The following is a 10,477-nucleotide window of genomic DNA, read 5'->3' on the forward strand; positions in this document are numbered from 1 at the left end:
AGATAACCTACTATGGACAACACCCGTAGTTTGAAGCCCTCGGCTCCTGGCTGAGTTGAAATTGTGTTTTATTATGCAAAACAGTTCGTGCCTAACACATCACCAGAAAGCCTTTACTTGTAGTATTGGTTCTCTCGCGTTTCGCGTGGGAACGTACAGGAAATACAACAAGGCGTTCTTTCTTTGTAAACTAGCATCGTTTTATTTGCGATGCGCTCCGTGTTTTGCCCCACGGAGGCCACCAGACGCTGTCCGCGCGCTGCTGCTGCAGCTGCTGCTGCCACCCCGGGGCAGGACCCGGCGTTTCCCTTCTCCCCGTGCCCGCCGGGGGAAGCGCGGGAGCGGTGATGGAGAGAACCGCTCCGGACCACACGCAGGAGCATCACCGGGCCCGGGGCTGCGGGAGGCGCACGGCGCGGCCGCCCCGCGCCCCCCCGGCGCCGCAGCTGCGCCCGTCCGTCAGCGCCGCCCCCCGGGCGGGGCCGCACAGCGCTGCCCCTTTAAGGCAGCGCAGCCCCGCGCGCATTCCAGCGGCCGCGTCACCGTTCCGGGAAGCGGGTGGCGTCACCCCGCCATCCCTGCCTGCCTCCCGCCCGCCCTCCGTGCCGCTGTCCGTCCCGCGGCGGGGCGGGCCCGGGAACAAAGGCGGGATAAAAATAGAAGGTGAGCGAGCGCGGGGAGTGCCGTGCCCGCCGGGCGGGGCGGGGCCGCGCCCGCGTCGGCTGTGACGTCACGGCGCAGGCGCGCGCCTGCGCGGCTATTTATAGGCGCCGCCGGTGGGAAGCCGGCCGTGGTGACGTCATGCGGCGCCGGGCGTGTGGCGTCACGTCACGTGCGGGGCTCCGCGTTCCCCTCAGGACGGTGGGGATGGGGAGCGGCGCTCCGAGCCCTGCCCGTGCGCCCGCCTCGGGGCACGGCGGGCGGCAGCGCCCGGGGACTGGCGCCTCTTGAAACTGCGAGGGCGTTCAGTGCGTCCTGCCGGGGATTCGCCTTCACTTGGCACGAGCAAGCGAGCCGCTGCCAGACCTCCCCTAGCGGGGTGCTGAGTGAAAGGATAACTGTGTCGCGCTGCGAGCGAGGGCAAACAGCACCGCGTGCTGCTCTTGTCCGTGCTGTGCTCTCCCTGTAAAGAAAAGCAAAAGTGAAGAAAATCACCCCGGGGGATGGTTTCTGCGCCCGCTGGGACACGACATTCCCCACAATTAATTATTACATAAGTGCCGTGTCAAGGATGCCATTGATATTACGGTGGCTCTCTCAAGAACAGCAATGACAGCAGTAGCTTCTATCTAGAATGTTGAAAGGATGCTGCCTCATTTCTGTGCCGCTTGCCAAGTCGGTCTCTCAAGAGTAGCCCGAGGGTGTTCCGTAGCCTTTGTGGTCACGGACTCTGTGAAAGGCTGAAGCCTGGGATTGCTTACAGGCCTCTGCTGAAGCTGGCCTCGTCTTTTTTCTAAGAATCAGATAATGTCTAAGGGTACTAGGCCACATGTGTAAGCTTTTAATAGTAGTATTTGGTAGGCAAGGCTTACACACTCTTTACTACTGGAACTCTTTGTATTTCACTACTGGGTATTAAAAAGCTTCTGGGTCCTCTTTGATCCCTTCTGAATGGGGGTGGGGGATCGTGGTTTGTTGGTTTGGTTGGGTTTTTTTTTTGTGAAATTGTTCATAAAAGTCAGTGACTGTCAGTCTGTCTCCCAAAGCTGTTGCTTTCTGTAGACAGACCAGACTTCAAATAGGTCTCTAATTTGAGATGGCAGCTTCCCAGACTGTTCATGTTAAAGGAAAATGTGGTGGACCATGTGAAACAGGGAACTATATCATCAACAAGTGACTTCTGATGCACTAGTCACTGTGAGCATGTGAAAGATCTAGAAGAAGTTCACGAAGAGTTACACAATAAGCACCAAATAAAGGTCCTTGTAGAGGAGCTGTAAATTCGGTTGAAATTTCCAGAAGGCAAAACTGAGCCAAGTTCTGTCCCCATAGGGCTGATGCGTCTGCATCAGTGTGCTCTCACCCTTAAGTTTGGGTTTTTTTTAATTTGAAAAATAAGTGTTGAACTAAATATAGACTAAATTTATGTGAACTAAATCTAAACCAGGGATATTTTCATTCCAAAGTTTAACCAAATAGTTAATTTGCGATTCCCGAGTGATTTTGAGTAGGCTTAGCTGGAAAATTGAAGGAAGTAGAGGTTCAGCCCTTTTTGTGTGCCAGTGCACTGTTCAGTGCTAGCAGTCCTTCTTTTTCAGCCTTTCTTTGTGATACAGTGGCATCTGTTTGTGAAGGTTGAATGTGGCCTTTGGAGGGCTTTGTTATGCAGAGTAGTGATGTCTGGTGCAGTGCAAACCTGAGCCGAATTGTGCTGGTCCAGAGCATTCCAAGGGAGGATAGTGTGGTTATTAGAGAGTGGCTGTGTCTTTTATTAGATTGACTCATACAGAGGAAGAGAGAAGTGGGCAAGCTTTCAGGAACACAAGCCTTTCTCCTTCAGCTGCCTTAAAGAAATTCTGGAAAATGGTATCAGTAAATATGTGCTGTTCTTAAAATAGTGTTCTCCATCAAAACCCTGGATTACTCATTAGCTTCTAGAAATGTAATAGCTGCTAGTTTTCCACTAAGGTGTTCCTGGTTACATGCTGCTAGGGACACACCTGTCAAACAGAACTGTGTTTGGACCCATAAATGAGTAGTTGCACAGATAACTGCTTGAAGTGCAGCAAAGCAGCCCTGGGATATGTTGTCTGGAGATTACACTGCATCTCCCCTGAAGAGGGAATTTGCAATGCTTACTTCACTGTTTAGTCACCTGGATGACTGTATGCTGACAATAAAACAGGCTTCTGAATGAGCCACCAGAATATCATTGCAAAGCTTACTGTAATCTGAAGAGAAAATCTGTACTGACTGTACATCTCTGCAGTAGTGTACTAGCCTGTGCTAGAACCTCCCTGCAAAATAGTTAAATAATCTTCTTAACCTAGAAAAAAAAAAAAAAAAAGTCCTGTGATTTGAAGTGAACATTTCCTGGAATTTTCCATGTGCCCTTCATGGGTTTGAGATGGTGCCTCCTATTAGAAACAACCTTCCAGGAAGTCTGTGAGCACTGAGCAGTATCAGTCTGCGTCTGAGTCTTGCATAATAAATGCCCTCGACTGCAGAGCTGTGGATTCTACTCATTCTCATCCCAGAATGTGAGGGATTTGCTCAATGTACTGAGTGTCCTCATGGAGGTTATTGGGATGAACCTAAACAGCTACCAGGCAGGGAGTGGCTCCCACAGGCTGAAGGACAGAAATGGCCTGTTACCAGCTGGAGAATATAAAGTGGACTAATAGAGTACCTCCAAAACATAAGCTCAGAGCTTAACTTTTTTAACCCAGGTGACACTTTAAAACTGTGGTTTCAGCAGAAACATGAATTTGGCACCTAATTTTGTCTTCCTGTAAGCCCTTTGCTTTCTGACAGGTAATAATTAACAACTGTTCAACTTCCATGATGGCCCCTCTTCACTTCTAAGCGTCAGTTACCCTTTTATCTGAAAACATCTAGCTTTTCAGCATAATCAAGGCATTCTAATCCTTATGAGACTTATGAGGGTCCATATACATTTAACAGATTTATTATTATTTTTTAAAAGGCACATATATTTTCTGTGGCCTTCTATGTTTGGAAACCATTTTTCAGAGCAGACTAGAAGAAGTTTCTGGTGGAAGCTGGATTCCCTGACTCAACAGGGCTCTTTGTTTTCAAGGAATAGAAATAAAGAGGATCTCTTTTGAGTTTCCTTTAATTATAAGCCTGAGGGCAGAGGGAAAGGAGTAGTGATTTCTGTTTCTCAGTATGATGTTTGTGATTTAGTTCTGCCTGGAGGAGTTGCTGTTTTGTTGCTAAATGATAATTGTACCTTTCCTGTGGCTGTAGAGGAGATCTGGCAGTGTTGCACTCCTGGTTTGTGGGAGTTCTCCAAAAAGCTAATTAGGAGTTTCTTCTGTGACTTGAACATGCTACTCTCCTTCACAGTCCTGAGGATTTCCTTGTGGTATGATCCAGGGCTGAATGTCAAGTCGGTTCTTGCAGTCTGACTTTTTCATTCTGGAGGAAATGTGATGCATTTGAAATGTATTTGAGATCCCATTTTCTCATTAGATGGTTACGTTATGCAAGGTGGGGAATGGCAGTTACCCTTAGAGCTATTTATTACACTCGTGGCTCTGGAGCTAATGAGGGAAGATGGGAGTCAAGAAGGGACATGACAGAAGTTTTTGTAGAAGTGGGGATAACCTGGATGGTGAAGGTATATGAGAACATTGATGTTTAAAAAAGATTTTAAAAAGTGTGCGCAGTTCTGCTGTTACTTATGAGCAGCCCTTGATCAGGCATAGGCACTAAGTCAGTATCCTGTCACTTTCTTCCTCGGACTCTCCTGTGTTTCTAGCAGCACCAAAGTAAAGAGTTCATGGCTTTTTGAGAAATAAAGGAATTACTTTATCTCATTCCTTGGATGATAACTTCCTTTCTCTGAGGAAAGCAGAATTGTCAGTGATGATGATGACTCCTCTTTTCAGGTAGAAAAGAAAAGTAAGATGTGAGCAAGAAATTTAGGATATGTGCAGTCTGCCATGGGGTGTTTTAGGTAAGTTGTTCAATGCTTTCTGACAAAGACAAGGAGGTGTATCATGCCCATCAGGGCAACGTGGTGAGCATAATGTTAAAGCTGTTAATCATGTAAGTACCTGAGAGAATTAGAAATTGCACATTAAAGGTGTTGCCTGTTTCTTTTGACCATTGACTCCTTTCTGCAGAACAGCCACTGCAGCATCTTTATGAACTGAAACAAGGTAGCTTTTCACAGATTCTACTGTGGCCTAATAGTCTCACAAATGTATTTATTCTGTTTGTGGCATTTGTTACATGATTGAGAATTTGGATAACTTAGCAAAAAAGGTGCCTTTTTATTTCTTTCTTAAATCTTGGTAAGAGTTCAAGGTATTGAGCTCTATAAAATTTTCTGGTGGTTTACTGTGAGTTAATCAAAGTTTAATTCATATAATAAGGCCATTGTAGCTTTTTATGTAATATGAAACTCTTTTAAAAGTATGTTAATTTCTGATTGACGTTTTGTCACTTGACCTAGCCTGTGCTCAAGGTCAGTGAAGGATTGTTACCTGCTAATGTTTTTCATGACCGGATGAATTACAGAATTTATGAACTTTTTGTTGTTGCCACTGCTGAGTACCAACCTGAAAACCTACATTAAATATGGCTTTCAAAATTCAGAAATAGATTAAGCTCTTTTCTCTGTTCTCCCTTCTAATCCTTCCTGTCCTCACTCACCTCACTCTCCACCCTTAGATCAAAGTTTACAAGAGGGTAAAGTCAAAATGTTTCACGTAAATCTCCTTGCTGCAGCTCAGGCTCTTTGAAACTTTTGTTCTCTTCTGTTTGTTTTTTCCAAAACTTCTTGTTGCTTCCTCTGTATCCACTGGGTCTTTTTTTTTTTTTCCTTTCCTCTGGAGTGTTACTTGCCTTTATCTAGGACTGTCAGTGTACTGGAACTCTGGTGTTCAACTGTTATTTAAAAATGTGGATAACTTTGTTAAGTTCACAAAGAAACATCTGTGGTATACTGTAAATCACAATCAGAAATACATTTTGCAAAGCAGGCACAGTTGTGTAAAGAAGTTTAAAACAAGTGAAGACCTCATTGTTTTCCCCAAAGGCTCCTGTTTTTGTAACTGTTTAGGTTAGTAAATTCTTTGGAATTTGTATTTTGCCTTGGAATGCCTAAATAAATGTGAGATGTTGAAAATGAACTCAGTAGATCATGACTACCATTTTGAAACTTCCATAAACAACGGGGCACTGTGCACTGTGGAACGTTTCTCTAGTGAACACAATGCTTAGCAGAAATCCTAAATCTGTTGCTCATTCAGTTGAAAGTACAGCAGAGGCAAAACCAATGCATGAACACATCATGAACTTAAATAAACTTAAGTGTTATCAGAATTTGCCCTAGGAGAATTTAATCTTTAATTTTGTTGACTTTTCTGCATGTTTAGATCTTAATATTTTTTAATTGAATAGTTCTGAGATGGTGTCTTCTTTCTGCCCTACATTTAGCAGCAATGAAGGTAAGGTAAAGTTGTTTTGCAAGTGGGGCATGACCCTGTCCCTGTGGAGTTCAGTGACATTTCTTGCTAACTGAAGTGATGCACGACTGGGTGTGGACGTTTTTGGGTGGCAGAGTTTGCTCCTTCTTGGTTTCCTTTCTTCACACAGATTGATTGTTATGTCTGTGTTGTTGTAAAAACAAGGTGTTCTAAGGCTTTCTAATTAGCTTCTGTCTAATGTGGCATACTTTCTGGAACGGAGAGATTTCCTACAAAAGCTTGGTTCCTCCCAGTAACATCACTAAATTACTTTTGAAAAAGCATTTCTATGCTGCCACATGCCTAATTATAAGTTGATTTATTTAGGCTTTATATTAGATTTGTGTTACAAAAATGAAATTATTTTTAAGGATTGAGTTGCATACTGCTTGAATGTTACTCAAAATGCTACAAAGAACTTCCTTTGATTTAATTTTCATATAATCTATCATTTTATTAGCATTTTAGAAAGATTAATTGCAATAATTTGTTGTGGTAGCTTATGTCCTAAAAACTCTTTGTAATCTGGAAAAAAACCTGATTTTTTTTAACCTTTCTAGTACACTAAACAGAATACTTAAAACTAACCCTGATTTTGCTTTAACTTCTCTGATTCAGATTGTTTTTAATAGCTGTGGTTACAGTGTAGTACTCTTCTACCTCCTGGGTAGTTATGCTGTCTTTGCTGCAGTCTTTGTAAGGGCTTGAAAATGCAGATGAAGAAAGCCAGATTTTATTATTTTGCTTCTTGAGAACTGCTGCAGAGTTTTGTTGTTTCATGATTGCTGTTCTGTTGAAATGCTAAGTTATTTTGCACTGAGAAGAAATAGTTTTCAGCTGTTGAAAGTAAGAGTGCATCTGTAATAAGGGTTATTATGATTAATTTTTATGCTTGTTGTTGTTCTCTGAAAAATGTAATTTCAAATCTAAAAAGGCACAGGCTTGTTTACTTAATGATCTCTTAGAATATATTCCTGTGTCGCTGAGATCAGTGATAGCAAGATGAGGTAAGAATAGAATATTCAAGGTGAAATTTGGAAGTTCATTGAGAGTTTTAGCACTAGGGGATGATTTTCTGCACCAAATAAAGTAGAACTTATCACTTATTTCAAAATGAATTCGGGTGAGGCTGAATTTGCTAAAAAAGTCTGTTTTCACTTGACGTGGAATATGAGGATTATCTGTTGACATACGTATTTAAACCAAACTGGTGTCAATACAAACCAGATGTTTCTTGGGAACATTTTTATAGTACATTTGAACCATAAACTGAGGTGACACATTTTTTTAATCAGTGTTCCTGATTGTGCAGTGAGGAAATGTGTGTTCTAAGTGTCATTTTGCTATTTCTAAGTGGACAAGAATCTGCAATCTTATACAGCATGAAGTGCTGCAGTGAAAATCTAGATACAGAATAGAATGACCCTCTGTATAAAAGTAAATAAATCATGTTTTATTTAGTTCTTTAACACAGATAAGGACTCTTTTAAAATTACTTTCAGCAATCGTTTTAAAGGCTTGGTTAAATCTTGATTTCCATATCCATTCTCACTGAGCACACAAGAGGCTGTCAGCAAGTAGTGGTGACGTGTAACCAGCCATGATTCTAGGACTGAAAAACACATTAGTGTTGTGGAAGTGTTCCACACTTAGTTGCATTGATTCAGGAGTACCTTCATGTTATAAAATGTTCACTGTCCCATTAATTTCTTCCTGCAAACCCTCCAAGTGGAGAGAACCTGTGTCCCCAGTCTTAGTCTCTTCTCACCTTGTGAACGTGCTACACAAGGCCAGGGCAGAGGTGGGACATAATGGTATTGGAATGTGTTAAAAGCCATAAGTGTAGATTTATACAATTTCTAATAACAGCAGCAAGGAACGTTATTTGGAGTTGTTTTTACTTTTTTATTTCACACACATACGCACAGACACACACATACACACAGAGTCATTGTTTCTCAAAGATGAGCTTGGCAGTTTCTGGTTAATTGTGTTCTCTAGTGTTTTGTAACTAATATTTTATTATGATGATATTCTTAATAAGACCTACAATTTGGACAGTTCATTCCTGTAAACTGTCCCTTTAATGTGTTGTATCATTAACTCTTGAATCATTCAGTCACAGGAGTTTTGGTGTTTACGGGATTGGGAAGATTACTTGCATGGTCTTTGCCTGGTTTTGCTAAATACTTCGATTCATCAAAGAGCATATCTTTCAGAATTGAAGTAAATGAAAGGAGAGAAGTCACACAGAGGAAGAAATACTTTCTACCCCTTCTTCAGGTCTTCTTTGTTTTCATTGTATGAAACAACATACAGAGAATATGTTGAAAGCCACCTGTACCCTTTTTGGGTATCTTTAGATAGTTTTTCTCAAAAAGCTTTGTGGTCTATGAAGAGCCCTTATTACATCTGACACTGGAAATCCAATCAGTCCTTTTCTGAAGTGTGCTGTGGATGCCTATTCCATCTCATTGTGTGCATAGGAAGATCCCAAAGTTATAAAGAAGTTAATGGTAGCCATGTGCCATGACAGTATGTCTGGTTTGGGCCTTTGGGGCACAATTGGAATATACAGACAATATAAAAGCTCATGTTGCATTGTATAAATGTAAACATTTTTGAAAATGGCAAGTGCTGGTTCTTTGCCTCCATCATTTTCTGAACATGTACCATAGTCTCACCCTATTCCATTTAGCTAAAATTTGGTAAGAATATAAACTGACCGTGAAAATGTAATTACAGCTTGATTCTGTACACTGAACTAGAGATAACGTAATTCAAAATGTAGTTTGCATTTAGGTGCTTGTATAGCTTTGTCAGCGCAGTTCAGCTGCACAGAGGGTGTGATCATTTAGCAGAGGGTTCAGGCTGCTTCTTGTTTAGGTTTGTTCATACATTTTTTTTGCCTCTATTTGATGGTGTTAACCCTTTGTAGAAAGGCAAGAGTGTGTTAAACATCATCAATAGACCATAGGTGTTAGTAGATGCACTAACAGGTCTCTAACCATGACAAGGGTTTCTAGCACTGTTTGCAAAGCCCGGCTCTATAAACTCTGACATACAAAGCTGAAGCAGCTGCCAGATTTACTGGCAATTAACTCTGTTTGTGAGTGCTCACAAGTCTGGGTATCTGGCAGTTCGCAGATGATGTGTCAGTTTGGCAGCTTCAGTTACACTCATTTAGCACGCACTCAAGGGTTTGATATCAATTGTTTTGGGGTTGGGTTGTTTTTGCTTTGTGGCTTGTTTGATCCAAGTGCTATTGAAAGCAACACAAATCTCTCCATTGACTTGGATTAGTTGGTCACTGTATGACATAACAAGCCTGTGTTGATTAATTCCCTGCTGTTCCTACTATGAGCCCACACATAATAATGGAGAACCATTAGTGGCCATTGTCACTGTTAGTCAGTTCCCAATAATACCCCATTTTTATTTTCAGGCTGAACCTCCCAGTCCTACACAGTGTTATAAATAAACCCTGTAAACAAGACCTCCTTGTCATATTATTAGAATAGTAGATGCAACATTTGCTAAACTTAGAACTTTCTCAAAGTCATGGTCACAGGTTCGTGTGACCATGTTACGAAAGTTGCTGATTTCATTGTTTGGTTTCTCAACACGACTTTCGACTTGCAACCTGCTGAAGGTTGCTGCAGTGGGAGGGCACAAAGGGCGGGGCCTTTGTTGCTTAAAGGTTTGTAACTGTGACTGCGTTTTTGCAGAAAGTAGCACTCATTTCGCTTCTTCTGCTTCCTCCTGCTTATCAGGAAGTGCCCTACAGCATGCTGTAAGAGAGCACTGCCTGTTCAAAGAACACCTTCAAAACCTACTCGAAATGGTGAACTGTAGCAAAGCGAATCAGTAACGTGTAGTGTTCCTTTCTTAGTTGTGAAATTTAGGGGAAGTACCCGTGCTACAGTGTTACTTCTTTTTTTGGGAGCAAAATGTCTGTCACTTCTTGTATATAAATGTCATATAACATTGGACAAAATTGAAAATGTCTAACAAATATTTGCTGAACAGTATTGTCTTACTGAGGAGATAAAGTGTCAGCTTGTCATGTGTTTTTAGGCTACCTTACATTATCTACATTACCTAACAATACATTACCTAACTTACCTTAAAATTTATGAATAACATGTACAATATAGTCAGGAAGTCACCCTTTTTTGTAATTCTGCAACTAATTACTGGGTCACCCACTTCTATCATTGCAAAGCACTGTCACTTTGAGGGTTGGTGCAGGTTTGGTAATATTTGTATCTCCTAAATAGTCTGTGATTCTCAGGATAGATAATGTTTTGAAAGTAGTA

The sequence above is a fragment of the Pyrgilauda ruficollis genome, unplaced genomic scaffold (assembly GCF_017590135.1).
Source record: "Pyrgilauda ruficollis isolate IOZ18807 unplaced genomic scaffold, ASM1759013v1 scaffold4, whole genome shotgun sequence".
NCBI classification, from domain to species: domain Eukaryota; kingdom Metazoa; phylum Chordata; class Aves; order Passeriformes; family Passeridae; genus Pyrgilauda; species Pyrgilauda ruficollis.